The sequence below is a fragment of the Adiantum capillus-veneris genome, chromosome 18 (genome assembly GCF_014529385.1).
Source record: "Adiantum capillus-veneris isolate H3 chromosome 18, ASM1452938v2, whole genome shotgun sequence".
Taxonomy (NCBI): Eukaryota; Viridiplantae; Streptophyta; class Polypodiopsida; order Polypodiales; family Pteridaceae; genus Adiantum; species Adiantum capillus-veneris.
Window position 1 is genome coordinate 24,694,885 of NC_140948.1, and position 21,583 is coordinate 24,716,467.

At 40.5% G+C, this 21,583-nt stretch overlaps 1 pseudogene; it reads right to left on the reverse strand.

The window, feature by feature from the left end:
* Window positions 1–491: 491 nt before the first annotated feature.
* On the reverse strand, window positions 492–16,146 carry LOC147435365 (uncharacterized; annotated as a pseudogene).
* Between the last annotated feature and the right edge of the window lie 5,437 nt (window positions 16,147–21,583).

The window sequence follows — 21,583 nt, forward strand, 5'->3', positions numbered from 1 at the left end:
AGATGTTCTTAAAAGACTCGCGGATCACTATCTATGCAGAGGCACTGTCTAGACAACTCAACCTAAACATGGCCCAAGCCACCACATCCAAAAAATATATCAACAATGTAGGTATGTTCCGCAGTAAATGTCTGCACAAGCCAACTGAAAAAAGAAAAGAAACATGCATATTTTTACTTTATGTAACATAGTCTAACAATGCATAGTAGGAAGCATATCTTCTTACAAAAGAAGTCAAGGCTACGCTCGGTTGCACCCCTAAGAGCACATCCTCCAATGTACTCTTTGTCAGCATGCTCCACTAGTATTCCGGACTTGGCATCAAAAGAGTTACTGTCCACTCTCTCTCCATCTTGTCGATCATAGATAGGACATTGACCCTTATGATAAAACAATTTGAGTAATAGTGTTTCCACCTATAAATTATATTTACAATGTGATCTAATTGAAGAAAACTAGAGCATGCTTTTTCAATTAGCAAATAACTTTACCTACTCTCTCAATCTCAATGGTCTTTCGCACATAACCATCGGTGATCAAATAAGGATGGTGTGCATCATTTTGAATCACATCTCAATGGCATGGCCAGACACAATGCCAATGTGATTAGTGGAGCTTAAGGTGATGTACAACCCATTGTCTACCACATACTTAGAAGCTATTATGGCCACTTTCTTACTCAATTTTTGAGAGAATTGATTCCATGGAGGGACCTGCATATTCCACGTTGTTAATTTATTTAAAGTTCCAAAACTATCATAGACTACCAATTGAGGTTTTGAAGAATGCATACCTCGTTTTCCAAAAAATTCTCAACTTTAAAATTTGTTGGAAAATCCTCAAACAAAAGAGAGGCCACTTCATCGCTCTTTTCCCCATCAACATTGGCTGAATGTATAAAATCCAAGATCCTACATACAATCAAACACATGTATTTCAAACATTCACAGCACACACCACACATAGTCAATATTTCTTCTCACATGTATTTTCCATTCCTCATCATCGAGAGAAATTTTGTAAACATCTAGCATGTTGTGACCGTTACCAATAACGGTCACAACATAATCTATGGAAGGCACTGTATAATCTGAAAATAAAATATTTCATCAAGACTTGTTGAGTAGACAGAAAGTGACAACTAGATATCTTTACAAGCAAGTTTAACTGTGGAACCTTGAGCATCTTTTTTGTTCTTTTTGGGGGACTTCTTGGTCTTCTTGGATTTAAGAAATCTATGTTTTGCAATGGGGTATTCCTATCACCTCTCGAGATTCCTTTTTAAATTCTAGTTGGTAATTTCCAGGTTCATTTATTTATCAACCTTAATTCCTACTTTCATTAATTATCTAACAGCCAGGTTTATTTAGAAAATACAAGCGAGTTTTTGCCATAGGCATTTGATGGTTAATGTCTCTTTGAAAATGACAACTTTCTAAGTTCAATCCTTGTTTTGTACGATTCCTAGGTTTTTGCAATCCTTTGCCATCCATGGGGCATCTCCATGGAAGCTTGTAGAGTTTTCGGTTCAAACAACATGGAGATCCGTATTTGCAAACAAACTTGAAATTGACAACTTTGGAAATACTCTTCAATACCAAAAATTGAACTACTTCTATCGAGATTAGACATCTACTCTTTTCTTATGGTGCCTAGCTTTCCATTTAGGAAGCTAGAAGGTCGTCCTATAATTTTTGAATCTTCAAGCTTTCCATTAAAGCGTGGAAGAGAGGATTATAACCATACATTTTTCCTACCGTAAAGAGACATGTAAACCCTAAGCTTGATTACCATAATGAGACTAAACCTTTCTCTCTTTAATGTGACAAGGTTTCCATGAAAGCTTAACCCTAATCACACAAGGTCACCATGGAAGCTAGACCCTAAATTGCAAGCTTGTCTTTCAAAGCTTTTCCTAAGTGCAAGTTACCATCAAAGCTTAGCTTAAGGATGCAAAACTACCTTTGAAGCTTAATTTAATCTCGGGGGGTTCACTATGTGTAAAACTACCATATCATGTGCATTCAAGACATGTTTGTAAAACCCCTTATCTGTGAATTATATTAAGAATATAATGTTTCCTTTTCTTTTAAAATCTGTAAGTTTTTTTTCAAATTTGAAAAAATAATACCCTTCTGTATATATATTTATGTAAGTTTCAAGAACTTTGAATACACTTCTGTTGAACTCACGTGATAGGTTACATTTTCATTAGGTGACCTTCCCGGGAATTTAATGATGCATAGATACTCTAACACTTAACCCTAATTGTGCGAGGCTACCATTAAAGCTTAAACCTAAAATAAAAGGTAGTCACTAAGCTTACACCTAAGTACAAAGTTACCATTAAAGCTTAGCTTAGCTTAAGGGTGCAAATATAAGTGCAAAGTTATCATTAAAGCTTAGCTTAAGAGTGCAAATCTATCTTTGAAGCTTAACTTAAGGATGCATAAATACTCTTAGCACTTAACCCTAATTATGAGTTACCATTAAAGCTTAAACCTAAAATAGAAGGTAGTCACTAATTCTTACACCTAAGTGCAAGGTTACCATTAAAGCTTAGCTTAAGAGTGAAAATCTATCTTTGAAGCTTAACTTAATGATGCATACATACTCTTAGCACTTAACCATAATTGCGAGGTTACCATTAAAGCTTAAACCTAAAATACAAGGTAGTCACTAAAGCTTACACTTAAAGTGCAAATTTACCATTAAAGCTTAGCTTAAGAGTGAAAATATACCTTTGAAGCTTAACTTAATGATGCATAGATACCCTTAGCACTTAAATCTAATTGCGAGGTTACCATTAAAGCTTAAACCTAAAATAGAAGATAGTCACTAAAACTTACACCTAAGTACAAAGTTACCATTAAAGCTTAGCTTAAGAGTGAAAATCTACCTTTGAAGATTAACTTAATGATGCATAACTACCATTAATACTTAACCCTAATACCAAGGTTACCATTATAACTTAGTCCTAATATGATGCACATAAATCTTTCTAGTATTAAAACACATGGTTTAGGTTAATTAATCCTACTAGAAGTGAAGATTACCTCCTCTAATCAAGAGGGAAGTGGGGTTGAAGTCCTTCTTGAAGAGATGTGAGACTCAGGGAAGAAGGAAAGGGATTTAGGATGAAGAGGAAGGAGAGAGGAGCTTCTTCACAAAACCCTCAAAGGTTTGGCCTTCAAGAGAGGGAGAAAGAAAGAGCAAGGTTTAATGAAAACCTTGATTTACTTAAGCATAACCTTGAGCATGGCAAGTATGCAAGTAGCTTAGCAATATGTGTAAAATTACAAAGGAGAGGGGGTGCTTATATAGGAAATGGTGTGTAGAATACTCAATTCCTATTGGACCCCAATTCTCTTCTCAACTCTTATTGGACCCCAATTTTCTTCTCAATTCCTATTGGACCCCAATTCTCTTCTCAATTCTTATTGGACCCCAATTTCTTCTCATTTCCTATTTCTTAACTTTATCTTCCAATCAAGTTAGTTTCTTTTTTTGCCAGTTCTCAATCTAGATCAGTTCCCATGCGGCTTTTGATAAATAAGTATAAAAATAATCTTAAGTTTTTGGGAAAAATATAGGAATGACGTAATTTCTTATCCGAAATATCCTTGTCTTTTCATTCTGGAGTAAAGTCTCGTTGTCCGCATGACTTCTTTGTCGGTCTTGCTTTTTCTAAATTATTTTCTAGGCTAAAAAAGTTTTGAATGGCTCTAGGGTTTAGGGGGGGATCTTACAAACTCCCCAACAAAAGAAAGAGTTGTCCTCAACTCGGGACATGCTTTAGAGAGTAGACAGACTTAATCTTCGATCAACTTATGATTGAAGATGGTCAGTAGCTTTAGGGTATTTAGATTAAAGGACAGTGAAGCTGGTATGGACCTTGAATAATACACTTCTCTTCCCTTTTTAGCGCTGACTCAAAAAGTCTTAATCATAAAGAAGTCTTAATGACTCGGGGTTACTTTAATTACTGAATGTGATCTTACTCAGATAGGTTTTTTTTCTTTGGTGTGACCCGATTGTGTTTCTCTTGTGAGTTTTGAAGATCATTTCTTCACTTCGCTCTCTATCTATTCTCAATACGCTTTGTAAAAATCTTACCATTCTTACCTAAACTTTAACTTTTTCCGTTTTGAGCGTTGACTCATTTCTCTATTGATATCATTCAACTAATACCCGGTTCTTTACAGTTAAGGATTTCATACTGATCTTTCAATTAATCTTGCAATATCTCCTCCCTTGCGTATCCAATTTATTTCCTCCATCCTTATTTCTCTTATATCTATAGCTTACTACCTTATCTTTCACTTGGTAATTAGGTATTTCACGTATCATAATAATTAGACTTGTAAAACACCATAGACGATTTGAATCTCAAAAGAATTGACTGACTAGAGATGCTTGAATTCCATAAATATGACGATTAATTACATCCGCATGAAAATTACATCAAAAGTGCCATTGATATCTTGAAGAATAATTATAAGTTGTTCCTAAGAACCAACCAAAAATATGACAAAGGATTTGGACAAAAGGGAGATATTGATTTGATTTCAAAAGATGAGTTACATGGGCTCATCCTCCAAAACTTGGAAATTGGGTAATTAGTTGGTCCCAATCTTCCCAGGAAGCATCTTCAACCGGATAGCCCTTCCACTTGATTAGTACTTATTGAATTGTCTTGTGCCGCAGTTGCTTCTCTTTAGTTTCCAGAACTTGTTCTAGTTCCATTTGAAATTCTTCTTGATTGACGAGAATGGTGTCATCATGATTCAAAACATGTAGAGGGTCACCAACATATTTCTTAAGGAGGCTAACATGAAAAACATTATGAGTGCGTATGTGAGGCGGTAAGGCTAACTCGTAGGCTTGTTCTCCTATCTTTCTAAGGATTCCAAAAGGTCCACAATATCTGAATGCAAGCTTAAAAAATTTCCCTAGCTTTAAGGAACTGCATTTGGGTTTGACTCTGAGGAAAACTTGTTCGGCTTCGCTAAAGCTTCTAGCGGAGCGATGAAGATCAGCGTAGCTCTTTTGCCAATCACTAGCCCTCTTCAGGTTGTCTCTAATGACTAGAAGTTGATGATCCATCTCTTCCAGGATAGACTTAGCGGCAAGAAAATGAAGAGATGGGTCAGCTAATTGAAGAGGGACTAAACATTCCTGACCATACAAGGCTTTAAAGGGTGACATTCTGAGGATGCAATGGTGAGAAGAGTTATAAGAAAACTCAACTAGGGGAAGAAACTTGATCCATTGCTGGGGTTGCTGGTTGCAGTATGTTCGAAGCATATCTTCAATGACTTGATTCACTCGCTCAATTTGATCATCAGTCTCCGCATGATATGTTGAGATGAGATTCAGTTGGGTACCTAGAGATCAGAACATGGCTTGCCAAAACTTAGAAGTAAATTTGGCATCCCGATCACTGATGGTTCTTGCAGGGATTCCATGTAATCTTACTACCTCTTTGACAAATACTTGGGCTATGTCGATGGAAGTGGCTATCTGCTTGACTGGAATTAGATGAGCCACCTTAGCGAGCTTATCTACTATGAAAAAAATAGAATCCTAGTTTCTAGCTGTCTTTGGAAGACCAGTGACAAAGTCCATACTCAGACAAGTTCCCACTTCATTTGAGGAATATCTAGGGGTTGAAGCTTACCATGTAGCTTGACACGTTCTGCTTTGGTTTTCTGGGAAGTAAGGCATTTGTGAACATAATCCAAGATGTCCTTCTTCATCTTAGGCCAGTAAAAATTCCTTTGGAGGGTAGCAAACATTTTATGGTACCTGGGATGAGATGCCAATGGGTTATCGTGGGATTCATTTAAAATCTGGGTGCACAAACTGGTGGGAATGCACATCCGCTGTTTGAAGTAAAGAAGACCATCTGCTAGGGTATAGCTAGCTAAATGCTCCCTCGGGTTATGAGCTTGAATCTCTTGCAGAAGAGGTCTAAAATAGGGGTCTACCTAAATTTCTTGTTGAACTTCCTTGAGTAAAGAAGAGCTAAGGAGTGAAATAGCCAGAGTTGATACTCTTCTGCTTAAGGCATTGGCAGCTTGATTTTCTCTGGCAAGTCGAAATCAAATTGAATTCCTGAAGAAATTCAACCCATCTTTGCTACCTCATGTTGATTTCAGACTGTGTGAAGATCCATTTGAGACTCTTGTGATGTGTGATGAGCTCAAAGACCTGGCTTAGAAGGTAGTGTTGCCACTTCCTCAAAGCATGCACCACAGCTAGAAGTTCCAGATCATGACTGGGATAATTCCACTCATGGTCACGAAGCTGACGAGATTCATAGGGGACTCTTCTTGTAGTAAAATTCCTTCGCCTCCTTGGCCACAAGCGTCGACAATCACTTCAAAAGCTTTCTCAAAATCAGGGAGGTCGAGGATAGGACCAGTGGCCAAGAGGTCTTTGAGTTTATTGAAGGGAGCATCGCTCTTATCTGTCCAGGTAAATGGTGTTCATCTAGCTTGGTAAGTTTAGTGAGAGGTCCTAAGATAAGGGAATATCCTGGGATAAAAAATTTGCACCACCCTATAAGACCAAGAAATCCTCTAACTTCCGTAACGTTTTTGGGAATAGGCCATTTGACCACTGCTTCTACCTTAGCCAGATCTGGGGATATGCCATCCCTCGATACAATGAATCCAAGATAGGCTACTTTTTCCACAAAGAATGAGCATTTACTAAGCTTGGTGTAGAGCTTATCTTCTCTCAATCTCCAGGACATGACATAGATGTTGTTCATGCTCTTCTCTAGTTTTGGAGTAGACCAAAATATCATAAAAAAAGACAAGAACAAAATCATCTAATCCTTTTCAAAAGAGATCCGTCATGAGTCGGCATTAGTTAAACCAAAAGGCATCATTGTGAATTTGTAATGCCCAAACTTGGTGTTGAAGGTGGTCTTCGGGATGTCTTCTTCTTGATTGCACTTGATAGTAGCCTGATCTGAGATCTATCTTTGAAAAATATCGGGCTCCTCTGAGGCGATAAAAAATTTCCTCTATTTGAGGTAGGGGGTACTTATTTTTGATGGTACACTGATTTAATCTATAAAAAATATCGGGCTCCTCTGAGGCGATAAAAAATTTCCTCTATTTGAGGTAGGGGGTACTTATTTTTTATGGTACACTGATTTAATCCTCTGTAATCTATACAGAGTCTGAAGGTTCCATCCTTCTTCTTTTGAAATAAGATTGGAGCACCCCAAGGAGAAACACTTGGCCTGATAAATCCCTGTTCAAGGAGTTGAGTCAACTGATCCTTCAGCTCTAAAGCTTCTGAAAGAGACATCTTGTAGGGTGACTTAGCAATGGGTTGGGCTCTGGGAACTAAGGTAATAACATGTCTAGCCCTCTCGTTGTGGGAAGGTCTGTTAGCTCATTAGGAAAGACGTCTTGGTATTCACTCAACCATTTTGGTTCTTGCTTTTCTGGCTCTTCCTCAGGTTTTTTTAACTTCAGAACGTAGAGGGGCAGTCCTTTCCGTAACCCTTTCATTAATTGCTTGGCCTTAACTACCCTTAGTGGGGCTTTTCCACTTCTCCTATGGATTTGTACCCGTTCCTTACTGGCGGAAAGGAAGGATATCGTTCCTTGGCTACAATGGATATCATCCTTATTCGGACTTAACCAATCCATCCCCAAGATCCCCTGGAATTTCCCCATCTTAAGGACTCTAAGATTATGGCTAGCGGAATGACCTTCTAATTGGAAAGGGAGTTCTACAATGGGCTCTTCGCAAGATAAGGTTGCTCCACTAGCTAATGAGACTCTTAGATTCTTACCTGTAGGTTGAGGTTCTAAATGTAGACGCTTGATAGTGGCAGGGGAGATGAATGAATGCGAACTACCAGAGTCAATTAAAAAAACTAAGGGTTTACCCTGGTAATCCCCTTGTGCTTCTAGAATATAAAATTTCTTATTCTTACCACTTGGGTCCAGGGCTGCATAGATTTGTGCCTGCTCCTCCACCTCATCCGTGATAGTCACATGGTTGGCTGTAACCCTTGTGGGAGATGGGTTGGGATGCTGAATAACTGGCTTAGGGTTCCTAAGGTTCCTTGCTTGATTTTTGTTAGCAGGTGGCTGCCTTTGAGGTCCCTGGTTTTGTTAATGAGGACTGGGATTTCTACTTCTCTGATGACAATTTTCCTTCTTGTGTCCCCATTCTTGGCATTTGAAACATTGAATTTATCTTCCACCCTAAGTTACAGGAAGGGCATTTACTCGAACAGGTTGAACGACAGGCTGATGTCTAGATTGGTTCATATTCCGAAACTTTGGTGGCATTGTAAGATGGTTCAAAATGATGGGGTGGATCCCGCTTTTGCTCTCCTTGCTGATTATTGCTTTTGAGGAGGCTGCTTAGTTTGGGCTTAGCCCGTACTAGTGCATCTGCTGGATTTGCGGGGCGTAGAACCTCTACTACATCTGCGAGCTTGCCTTCCAAACCCAAGATGAAGCGACTGAGTTTATGCTCTTCGTTGATTAGAGGGGCATATCTGGAGAGTCTGACAAAGTCTTCATAATAGATGTCAATAGCTCTTCCTCTCCGAGTACGAGCTAAAAACTCATTCATATTTGTGGTTGAGTAATTCAAGGGCCAATATCGCTCTTTCAGGCGGCACTGCAATTCTTCCCAACTCTGGGTACCTTATGCCACACCTCTTGACTGGTAGTTTAACTTCCACCATACCTTTGATGATCCCATTAACATGGATCTACCCATGATTCTCTGGGCAAGATAATTATACTTAGCCACACCAAAATAGTCCTCCCTAGAGATGATCCATTCTTCTAGCCCTTTTTTGATGTTTGGGACTTCTCCTGAAAAGGCTTCAGGTTGGACCGACTTGAGCAGTGACTTAAGGTCTTTGTCTCTCCCGAAATCTTCTTTTGGAATAGCCTCCATTTCCGCTACGGAAAAATCTTGATATGCAGGAGGAGGGGGATTGAGCAACATTATATCTCATGCTTAGCGTCGGTTCATAATATTTAATTATTCAACATTCAAACCTTTTTCAGTCTAATCCTTCCATATTAGACTATTGACTTGTGGTATTCAAGGCAATCGGTATCAGACAGAGATTTTAAATTTAAAATTTTTATTCACTCAAGAACACACCAGAGGCTGTAGACAATATGATTCAAAATATAACCTCTCTTTGATTCATAGAATAAATATTGGGTCACAAAAATCCAAGAAGTGGATATTCCATGCTACTCTGTCCTGTCATAATCTAGGTAGTCAAATAGAACTTTATGATCCTTCCTTGAAATATGGGGCTGCTTACAAATTGCTTCCCTGATTTCTTTCCAGGGGGAATGCAAAAAAGGTCCCTTTAATTTTAGTGGCTTTGGGTAGATACAAATCTTTTCGCAAGGTAAACAGGAGAGGACGAGTAAAAGTTTGCTCTCAAAGTTTGTTGCAAAACTCTTGAGAATGCAGTATCTCTTGGGTCTTAGTCCTAGCTTTTCTTTGATCATGGCCACATGTAAGTTATCTAGAAGGTACTATTGGCCAAACATCAATACTCGGGTTACTTCATTTGATTTGGTAGTCTTCCATTCCTGAGTGGGATCTTAACTTGTTTTTGGGAAAAAGAGTTCTCAAAAATGTTCCACCATAGCGAGTCTTTGTTCTAGCGTAGCAGTTTCCATCCTCTCACAAATAATCTGTTGAATTTATTCTGGAAGATCCCAAGCCATCTGAAAATTTTTGAATAATTTTTGGAAACATCAAGACTTCATTTTTGTAATATAATTGAAATTTGGGTTCTTGACTGAGTTGTTTTTCTCTCATGCATTAATCTTAAATCCAAAATTCTAAATTCCAAGGTCCAAGATTCAAAATTAGGCTCTGATACCACTTGTGAGGGCCATACCCAGACTCGACCCTACTCACCTCCCTCAGTCCTCCAGACCGTTCCAGGGAATGACGTAGATCTATCTGCAAGTATTCTTCCCACTTGGAATCGACGCTCAGATAGGACTCCAGTCTATCTTGAATGCCAACCCAAGGGGGTACATCCCTTCATTCAACGATTCTATCCTCTTCTCATAATCAATCTGTCCTTGACAGCTTTCCACACCCAAAATTGTGGTCTTGATTCTCTTGATCTTTAACTTGAGGATCTGCTCTTGCTTTCTTGTTCTCCCTTGGTTTATGGCGATAACCCCTTTTTCCTGACAAGCAGGCAAGGCAGTTATCACTTTCCCCTAAGAAGAGGAATCTTGCAATCCTACGTGGTCTCGCTCGTTTTGATTACCCACTTTTATCCCACGTAGTCCTAGTGTTTAACATGAAATTTTTAAATCAACATCCGGCCATCCGACCCTCCAGATCTGCCTACCCACCGAACCATTTTCATGAAAATTCCTTTCCAAGGTGGTACTTAACTACTACAAAATCAGAAAGACAGTCTATCAGACATTGTCAGACAACAAGCAGCATATAATCTATTGCATACCCTCGTTCCAGGAAATTCATTTGGTTGTTCCCACCATATCTTTATTTCGAAACTTTTAATTCATTTCTTTACCTTTATCTGCTATAATTAGCTTGTAACTAGTTCCCTAACTAATCATGCAACACATTTAGTTTCAACCAATTCATCTTGCCTCACTCAGGACCAAGATAAAAACTCAGTCAATCGTCATTTGGATTCAACAAAATCCAGGGGCAAAAAAGTTAAAGGATCTATTAGCATTATGTGGAGCTCCTTTGCAAGTTGTTGAACTTCCACAACATTATGATATAAATTTGTGCTTTGAGTTGCCTGCAGCTCAAGATAAAACAAAATGAATTTCAGGGATGGAACAACACTTTGATGGTCACTTGTGGACTCGCCCATCTGTTACAACCATGGTGATAGCATGCACAGTTTGTCTAAGCCATTGTTTGGGATGCATGCAATGCAACTATTCAACATGTACTCATTATATTAATGAACAAGAATTTAATAGTAGCTCGATTTTCATGGATATTGGGACAGATAGGTCAAGAAGGAATACCTTGCAATGGAAGAGAAAACAACAATAAATTGTCATTATTGACAGAAGGTTGTTACTTGTGTTGCTGCTTGTCCCTGCAAAATCTATTATGTTTTTCCTCGAGATGGTACACTGTTGCGACCGACTGGCAGTACATGTTGGTAAACATTGTCATAATGTTAAGGCAGGAACCTCCAGGGCTATCATTTAATTCAAGAGTGTGGAAACTGGTAGGTGCAGTACTAAAAATTAAAAAGGGTGGTCCAAGAAAAATTCAAATGTTGGTGGCGCAACAACTTGTGCTTAACTCCTTGATTGGTGAGGAAGCTGAAGTTACATACGATGGACAATTCAATGATTTTTTGGAGGAAATGATGCCACTTGTTCAAACCAAAGGACAAGTCTATTCGCTTGGTACTGACCTCATGAGGCCCTAGGCTTAAAAATGCTCTATTATCTTGAGCTAGAGACGTCAGATTTCAACGTTTTAAAGAGCTATCCTATGGTTTTTGGACGTTCCGGATGCATCCGTGGGCTTAAAAAGTGCTATATCTTAATCCTACGGCCTCATAAGGTCAGAACCAAGCGAATAGAGGTCCCTGAGATCCCTCAAGCGCCTCTATTCGCTTGGTTCTGACTCCTTCATAGTCTTAAATAGTATCTATCAATCACTATCAAGTACAATCTGTTTGAATTTAATTGCGAGTACTTCATAAAAAGGTGATTGATACTTGTGCGAGATGCACAAGTACAAGTCCTTCACTTTATAGGATAGCAACAGCGGGTCATAAAAAGGCATTCGGCGCTTGTGCCAGATGTCATATCAAGCGCCTTACTTTCCTGATGATAGTGACAATTTCACCAAAATGGTTTTCATGGACATTTTCAAAATGAGAAAAAAGGTTTTTTCAACGTAACGTTAGCCTTCTTCCTATTGGCTAAGGAGCATTCTCTCACTAGAGTTGAAAGGCCGAAAAATGAGTCCATTTCTTTCCTAATGATATCTTGCATCATACGATCACTGCAGATAATTGCTATATGTGAAACTAAAGAGAAGGATGCAAAGACTCAAGTTATTTTTTGGGACCTTAATTCAACAATAGAAAAGTACGGACATGGTGCAATTGACTTTGCAGGTTTTATGTCTAATCAGGCTGGTGCAAATTGGAATGCTATTTGAATAGTCTTCAATGGCAGGCCAGATAATATCATGGAGGGACGTGAATGGTCATGCCTATTTCATTGGGAGCAGAGTCTGCACAAATATGCTAAAAGTGGATATCTCAACATCTAACAAATCAACACATTGATATGTGTGAGGAATGGAGAGCTTGTAATACCATTGTGCTTGCATCTGTCTTCAATTCAAAAATGGTGGAGACATCATCTGTTAGCGGGTCGTCGCGACGAACGTCTACACCATAACTTTTTTGCACTAACATAATGTCACTATGCAAGGAAGCGACTCGGGATGGGGCACGGGCTACTCATACTACAACAAAAGCAGATCAACCACTTCCTAGTTAGAAAATCACTATGCATCCAATCTCACTACTCAAGGTCACCACGCTTTTTTGGAATCCAAATAAATTTGGAATGCCATGAAACTTAAGGATAGGTATCACAACACCTAGGGGCACAATCCTACCAATTTCTCTCACCATCTGGGAAGGTACATAAATCACAATCCATCACAAAAAATCTGCAAAAAAACTGAAATAGAACTACTTGGAAAGGCCCCCCTTAAACATAGAAACACTTATCCATGGTCAAAACATAAAAAAACAACGATTTTAACCTTCAAATCAATGCATTTAGCTCACAAGCAAAGCGTCGTGAACCACGTTAGAATCAAAAATGATTATACGTAGATTGTAGAGCAAGAGATAAGGAAGACAATGTGCTATTCGAAAATGAATTCTGAATACCAGTCTAGGAGAAAAGAAGATTACAATTTGTAGGACCAAGAATCTCTCACAGTGAACATTTTCAAATCCTCCAAACTAAGGGTTTTGACTTAAAGGTTAAGGGAGCTTTCCCACGGCCATTCGGCCACTTACAAGGGCGTAGACTCAGAGAGGTTGAGATGGTATGTCAAATTATATTACAATTACAAATCATCATAAGGTGAACTACACGGAATCTTTCAAAAAATTGAGTGAGTGTTTACAGGGTTTGGTGTGCATCTGCTTGTATCCACCAAACAACATCCCCCCTTCCTATTCATTGCACGTCCTCATGCAATCCGTTTCTGAGTGTAGGCTACTGTCTTCTCTCGAGCATTGCACTGAAGTTTCTGAACTTCTGCGCTCTTGCTAAAATATCTACTTTGGTGGCCATCTCTCTGAAAGGATTGTTGTTGAGAGTACTTTGATAGGTGATATGACGTGCTGGAAAATCTTCTATCATGGGATTGAATATGAAGGAGTCCACTTCAAAGAAGCATGTCATGAATGCCTCCTCGAAGGTCTACATGTAATGAGAGGGTAGGAACATGACTCTTGCATATAATCCCATGATTATGTTCCTGCTTGGGATTTTTGTTTCCATATTCCATTAAAAATTCCTCTCGTTCCTTCCACAAATATTTTCCAGGGATGCTCTGTTGCTTCTATATCATTGAAAGTTGTAATGCAGGTGATGAGCATCTTGCCAATCTTCACCAGCATCTGACATGCAAGATCCAGGATCTCCTTCATCATGTTAATCACCTCTTTGAGAGTTTAAACCATATACTGCTTGGACGGTGGGTTGTTATTGAGTGGCTTTGTGATAACCGGGTAGTTCAGCACCGCCAGTCTTTTGCTTTGCCAAGAGTAAAAGATATCCCAGGATCGCCGTCTATTGATGGGACAATAAGTTGGGTCGATCCTGAGATGCTGGGGAGCGTTCCTGTAATAAGTTTCATCTGTTGGTCTTTGCTCAAACCATTTCTTTTTCCAAAGGGGTTGATTGTCAATGATGGTTTGAATTTGAATTGTCATGATAGGAACATCCATGTAATCCCCTTGGTTGTTTGGTTCAAGTTCTGGTAGCATTCTTTGCTTCCATAATCTAGACTCCTGTCGCATCAGTGGGGAAGGGCAATCATCTCATGCCCGAGATTCTTTACCACCTCATTTGGAGTAATCATGAGGAGGGCAGCAATTCCAGCTGTGGGGCATATGTCTAACCTCACCATCCTATCTTATTGCAGTATTAGCGAGAACCACGATTAATTTGTCAAACCATGGGATGAAGCTGACTCGACTAGTGCATAGAGGCTACAAGAGTTTGTCAATCTCTCGGAAAACAACTAACAACTCGCATCTAACTCAAGCTACACTCAAGTGACTGAAATCACCAAAAGCCAATCGCTCATCGGCAAGCAAATCACATCCGTTACAGCATCAAATGACATTCAAACATAATGAAACTTCTAGGACAAGTTTATGAGACCTAAGCACACATGCCTACGGTCTCAAACCCCACTTTAGGTCAAGTTCCAAAATCGCGATTATTAACAGCATTAGATTTTTTACCTAGTTGTTTTCGGCCTAGAATGCATCTAAATGCTTAGCAATGATGCCCCAATACCCCGCCTATGCTTAGTTTTCAATGTAAAAGTGTAATTTCCTAGTTATTATGAAATTAGGCCGTGGGTCGACGATGCCAAAAGCTACGAAATACTGTGAATGGCTTAGCCAAGGTTTTTGGGCGGTCAAAACTAATAATCTGGAGTTCTACCAAAGCTGGAAAATGACTGGCCGATACGATCTGGAAGCTTGTAGCCCCGGCTCATTAATTACAAGGTTTATATGAGAAAATAGGAGTTATAATATTCTTGATTCATCAAAATAATAAATGTTTTACAAGGAGAACTCTGAAAAATGGTGTCCGCGTTAGCTTGCTGCTAACATTTCCCCCTCCTCGCCTGTGTCGTCCCTTGAAACAAATTTATGGGCTGAAGTAGTCTTCGGGTTGACGGCTGGCAAGGCGGTCTTTAAGCGCGTCTAGTGCCTTTTGGTATCTGATTCTTCGTTCTTTGTCGAGAACTTGCAGAAATTGCTTTGTGATTTGATTCTTCAGCTCCATCGCTGAGTAGCCTACAAACCTGGATGTTAGGTTTTTGATCACTAGTGCAAATATCTTTGTTCGCCAGGTGAAGAATCCAATGTAGAATGCTTCTTCAAAATCTAGCATATTATTCAATGGCAGGAACATGCATTTGGCATAGAATCCGTAAAGGACCTCCTCTGAAGGTTGCTCAATGAGACCGTAGCATAAGCCTTTGTTTCCTTCCAAGAATGATAGCCATTGGTCTCCTGTTTGCTCAGGCTCATTAAAAACTTGTATACATGTGAGCAACATTTTATAGATTTTATACAACATGGCACATGAGAGATCTCGTAGACTTTTGAAGAAAGACATGGCACCCGTTAGGGTTTTCACCATGTATTCCTCCGTCACTTGGCCTCTCTTTGGAGCTGGCCGCTTGGGGAAGCTGATCCAAGTTGGCCTCTTCTTGTGCAGTTCTTCATGCACTTGCCATGTTCTTACTCTAGGTACAGGACAGAATGTTGGATCTCTTTGACGGGTTGCATGTGCTCTTGTGAACAGAATCAGGTATCTTGGATTCTTGTTCAACCAGCTTAACCTCCACTTTTGGTGGTCTTTATCTGTGTCATCGTCTTGCATATCCTTGTACATCCTTTATTTCACCTGTAATAGTTCTACTTTAATGAGAGGGTATGATAGGGATTGTTGGTGCCATTGAGCATTGATCTGATTGGGAGTGAGTTGAGTGACGTTGACAGAGTGTAAAACTCTCAACTCCCAATCCATAGCGGCTTTTTACTGCCCATCCACCTCTAGGGTGATCTTCTCCTTCAGTGCACAGCTGGACCATTGGCACTGTGTCTGCATATATGATGTGAGCCTGAAAATCTTCATCACCACTTGGCTCTGCTGTTGATTGTGTCTCACACTCGACAAAAGAGACCGAAGGTATGTCTATCTGTGGCGGCTCTGAAGTGCCTGCCCCTTCCTGCATGTCTGGTTTTCCATCTTTGAGAAGTTGATTCATCCGCTTGAGTTTTGCTATCTCCTTTAGGAGCTCCTCCTCTCTTTGAACCCGCATCAGTACCAGGTCCCTGTGCTGTGATTGTTCGAGCTTTAATTCCAATTCTATGTCTTTGTTTTTCTTTCAAGTGTCTTATAGACTTCGTCAATTCCTTTAATCGCGGCCACGGCTGGGTTTTCTCGTAAGAAAATGGCTTGATCATTGATCCTCTGTTCAGAATACTGCAGAGAAGCATTGGCAACATCTAGCTGCACCTGAATTTTTTGAGCTGAGAGAGAGGTTGTAATAAGTTCATTCGTAACTTCTGTCAGCTGCTCATCTTTTACTTTGCAAGCATCAGACAGTTTAGTGAGTAGATCACCTAACTCCTCTATTTCTTTTTGTTGCCGATCTCTGGCTAACTGATGCTATTCTGCTTCTGCCTTCAGCTCTCGCACCTGCCTTTGGAGATTAGTGATGATATTCATCTTGTCTTCTAGCTCTCCTTGAAGAGCGTCGATCACCATTTCCAGTTCCTTGGCCTTTGTGCTATGGTTTAAAGCTGCTGAACGGAGTCTCTATGTCATTTCCTGCATCTGACGTGCATATTCATTGAGATGTACTATTACTTTGTTATTTGACTACCACTCCTCCTGTCGTGCCAGATGAGATGTGCCCGCAGCCTCATGTGTTGCTTCTTGCTGCATCGTAACTGCTGTGGGTTCTTGTGTGGATGTAGATGGTCGGTCTTGTTCTTGGCCATCCTGAGACTTTGATGCCTCGACAGTTTCTGACTGAGTAGAAGTGGAGGGTGTTGTCTCTTCAGGTGCCGACCTTTCTTCTTTCTTTGGCTCGAGCTCCGTCTCATGTGCAGTGGTAGACACTTTTTCCGCATCGCTTCTTTATCAGTCTCTTTTTCAGATCTACTCACCTATTCCTCGTCTGGCTTTTGAGTCTCTTCATCTGCCTTCTCCTGTTCCGGCTCGGCTTCTTTTTCTTTTTGTCCGTCGGGGTGGTCAGCTTCATGTGTTGATTCTGTTTGTTGAGTGGACTCAGAATCTTTCTCTTTCTCACGTTCTGCTTTTTCATTGGTGTCCTTGCATGCACGTGATGGTGGTGGGCTAGGCATGGGATGGTCTTGTTGTTCTGTATGCAGTGAGATGGGTCAGGGAAATCCATGACTTTCCTCTTGGCTAGCCGTCTCCTCGGATTGCATTTGGTCTTCCGCTTCCTTCGCTTTCTTTGTAGCTTCTTCTGCTTCCTTTAGCTTTACCGCTTCAGCCTCTTGGTACATTCTTTGTAACTGCTCTGTAGGATCATCTTCCTCTTTTCTGGTATGATGCTTTGTTCGAGGGCCTTTAAGTCTTGTAGGTATCCACTTTTCTAGGTCCTTGCCTTGTCCTTGCCTTGTGCTTGCGTACTGCACTGGTAAGCCTGCTTTTCTCTTTCAAATCATGCTTGTTTTTGAGCTGGCTCTTCTTGGTGTGCGGCCAAACTTTCCTTTTCATCTCCTCTCTCCGAGCTCTCTTTTCTTCGTTGTCAGATGTGTTGTGCCATGCTGGCGAGCTACTCATCATCTGATTTTTGTGATCTTTTACCTAACCTTGTAGCTCGTGGAGAGGGTTGTACTGCCAAGATCCATGTATTCTGATCAAGGGAAAGCGGTAGGTTGTCGGCCATGCTGATGGCATGATACGCTATTCTATTCAACACCTCTGGCACACCCAAGTATGTGATTTTGCCTTCCTTCTTGGTGCCCTTCAAGTGTTACCATATACATGTGGTAGTGATGTGTGTGAACACACTAGGACCGCCGGGGCATTTTTTCCCTCTTTAGGAGGTTTTTTCCCTCGTGTATTGTATATACGCCCATCACTCTAGGGCTATCTATCTTTCCATTGCACACTAAGTAACATACTCTCTATTGTGTGCCTTGAGCTTCCTTCGTCTTCTCCAAGTGTGTGTGTTTCTCTGCAACCCTAATTCCAACAATTGGTATCAGAGCAGGTCACGTCCTCCGGGCTTAGTCGTAAGTTGCTCCAGCACACGCCTGCTCACTTTCTCCGATTTCAGTGAGCTTTGGCGAGTGTTCGCAGGTCGACAAATATTTTGGGCAATCTTGAAGAGCTTGGTCTGCTCAAAATTTTGATTTGGGCTCATTTTGGCCTCCGTTTCCACTACAGGCAGTACTGCACATGCTATTTTGTCATTTTGTGTAGAATTTCTGTCAGTGCTGTTTCTACATAACAGGTGCCTTATAGTCTTCTACGGTTTGTGCTATATAGCACAGGTTGTCCCCACTCCGTTTCTCCTATTTTTGGGCAGTTTTCACATCAGGTGCAACATTTACCATAGCTGACAACAACAACACAGATGTGTTCAAGATGTTTGATGCTGAGGACAGGTTGGATGGGGACAACTACCCTATGTGGGCTTATATGATGCAACATGTTCTTGTGTCAAAGGGGGTCTGGAACATTGTGCAGGGCATTGATGTACGTCCTGGTTCTGAGGATGTAGGCGATGTTGAGGATGTTGCAGGTCTTGCTGCAAGGATTGCAGCTGTTAGAGTTGTTTTGCCTACGGCAGAACAAGCTCGTTGGGATGTTAAGGATGCGCATGCTCATGCATTGATTGTGTTTTGTGTGAAGTGCACCATTGTTCCTTACATCGGTTCAGCAAAATCTGCAAAATAGGCTTGGGATATTCTAGCAGGTCTTTATGCAAGCCACAATGAGGCTAAAATTTCTTTGCTGCATAAAGAGCTGGAGTCAAAGATTATGCATGAGGAAGATGATATGGACACTTTCCTTGCTAGTGTCAAGGATATCAATTAGCAACTTATTTCTGCAGGTGAAGTTATTTCAGATAGTTCCCTTGTGCAGACTATTGTTGATGCCTTACCAGATTCTTACCAGACTTTTGCTAGTACTTGGAGACTTATGACCCAAGGAAATCTAGAAGTTGTCAAGTTTGATGCATTATGCACATTGCTGTTGCAATAGTCACTTTCCAAAAAAAACAGGACTAGATAGCGTGCAGTTGAACAGGCTTTTATTGCTTCTCAAAGAAAGGGTGGTAACAGCAATGCAACCACTTCTTATGGTTCTGCTCCGAGTGGCAAAAATTCTGTTCCTAATGCTTTTGCTGGCAGAAATTCGTCTGGAAATTCTGGTGATAAGGGCAAAAAGAAGATGCATTGCCATTATTGTAAAGCCAATGATCACTTGATCAAGTCGTGTCCTAAGTTGAAGGCCAAAGAGGCTAAGAAGAAAGAGGGTGGTTCCACTGCAAATGCCGGTTCCACTACAAATGCAGCCATTGTTGAGTCTTCTGTGAAAGGAGACTGTGTTGCTGATGTTGATGCAGAATGGGCTTTTAGCGTAGAGTGCACTTACAATCCTGATGTCCATGATGCATGCTTGTCAGTTGCTGCAGATTCACATGTGTGGTATTTCGACAGTGGTGCTACAAAGCACATTACCTCACATCGTGAATTGTTTACCTCTCTCGAGTCTGTCCCTCATGGTAATTTAGTCACTTGTGCCAACAACAACGCCTCTTATCCAGTTCAGGGAGTTGGAAAGATTGTGCTCACTACTGCTAATGGCAGTTCCTTCAAGCTTGTTGATGCACTTTATGTATGTGGGATCAAGAAGAATCTCTTGTCTGTATCCGCACTTGCTAGAATTGGACTTGTAGTCAAATTTGTGGATGACAGATGTACAGTTCATGATCTCAGTTTTGGTGATGAAATTGTTGCATATGGGATTTTGTGCCGTGGGCTGTATAAGCTCACTTTGTATGACAAGTGTGGATAAAATTTTTCAAATGTTGTTGCAGATTCAAGGGCTATTTCAGATGCAAAACTTTGGCATGCACGTTTTGATCATCTGAATTTTACCAGTTTTCTATGTTTGTAGAAAGCTGATATGGTTGCTTCTTTGCCGCCTCGCACCTGTCAAACATGTTTGTGAAGGTTGTATTTTGGGTAAGATGTAGCGTTGTAAATTTTCGAAGGATGGTTCGGTTTGGGCCACATGCAGGTTGCAGGTTGTGCATAGTGATGTTTGTGGGCTCATGCAAACTCCGTCCTCAGGCAATTACCCGTACTTCGTGACTTTCATTGATGATTACTCCAGGCATGCATGGGTATTTACGCTTAAAGCGAAGTCCGAAGTTTTTACGCGCTTCAAACAATTTTTGGCTATGGCTGAAATGTCTCGAAATGTACCATGGGCACCCTCCGTTCCGATCGAGGGGGGGAGTATATGTCTCATGAATTTAATGCATTTCTAGCTAGTCATGGGATAAAACACCAATGTACAGTGCCTTATACACCTCAGCAAAATGGTGTTGCTGAGAGGAAAAATAGGTCACTGACGGAAATGGCGCGATGTATGGTCAAAAGTCAAGCTTTGCCGCATTCTTTTTGGCTTGAGGCCATCATGTGTGCCACTTATGTACTTAACAGGTGTCCCACGAAAGCTTTGCAGTCTATTACTCCATACGAAGCATGGCATAATAGAAAGCCTTCTATTGATCACATGCGTGTTTTTGGCTGTTTGGCATATGCTTTGGTGCCACAAGTGCAACACAGAAAACTGGATGATAAGGATGTCAAATGTATTTTTGTTGGTTATAGTGTTGAAAGCAAAGGTTACAGGTTGTATCATCCGCAAACAAAACGTATTCTGGTTTCTTGGGATGTAGTGTTTGTGAAAGATTTTGTTCAGCCCTTGCTGTCATGTACAAGAGACAGTAATGTTATCTCACAGGACATTTATGACACTTTGTTGCCTCTTTTTAGTGGTGGAAATACGAATGTAAGTTCCAATGAGGCAAATGTATAGCCTATGGGGGTTTCTGAAAATGTTTTAGATCAGCCGATTACTGATGCAGATGTACATGATGTACTTGATGAGAAAAGGGCTGAAAATGAGCAGGCTAGAGGTATGCCAAAATGGTTGGTGCACACTTTGCGTGACAGTAAATTGGATGCACCTTTGTCTAGTCGTACTCGTTCAGGCTCTCGCCATGCATCTTATGCATCGGATTGTTATGCTTTGGCTATGTCTAGCTTACATGATGTTGAGGAGCCTCTGTCTTTTGATGAAGCACAGAATTCAGAAAATTGGATGGCTGCCATGCAATCAGAATATGATGCACTCATAGAAAACGACACATGGACTTTATGTGATTTGCCTCCTGGCAAAAAGGCCATTGGTACAAAGTGGGTTTACAAGTTGAAATGCAAGCCACATGGTCAGATTGATCGCCATAAGGCTCGACTTGTTGCAAAGGGTTATGCACAGCAAAAAGGCATAGATTATGAAGAGACTTTTGCTCCCACTTGTCGTATGACTACTGTGCGTTTTCTATGTGCATTGGCAGCTCATTTTGGTTGGGATGTACATCAATCAGACATTGTTACTGCTTTCTTGAATGGTGACATATTTGAGGAAGTTTATGTAATGCAGCCTCGCGGTTTTGTCATAAAAGGACAAGAGGACAA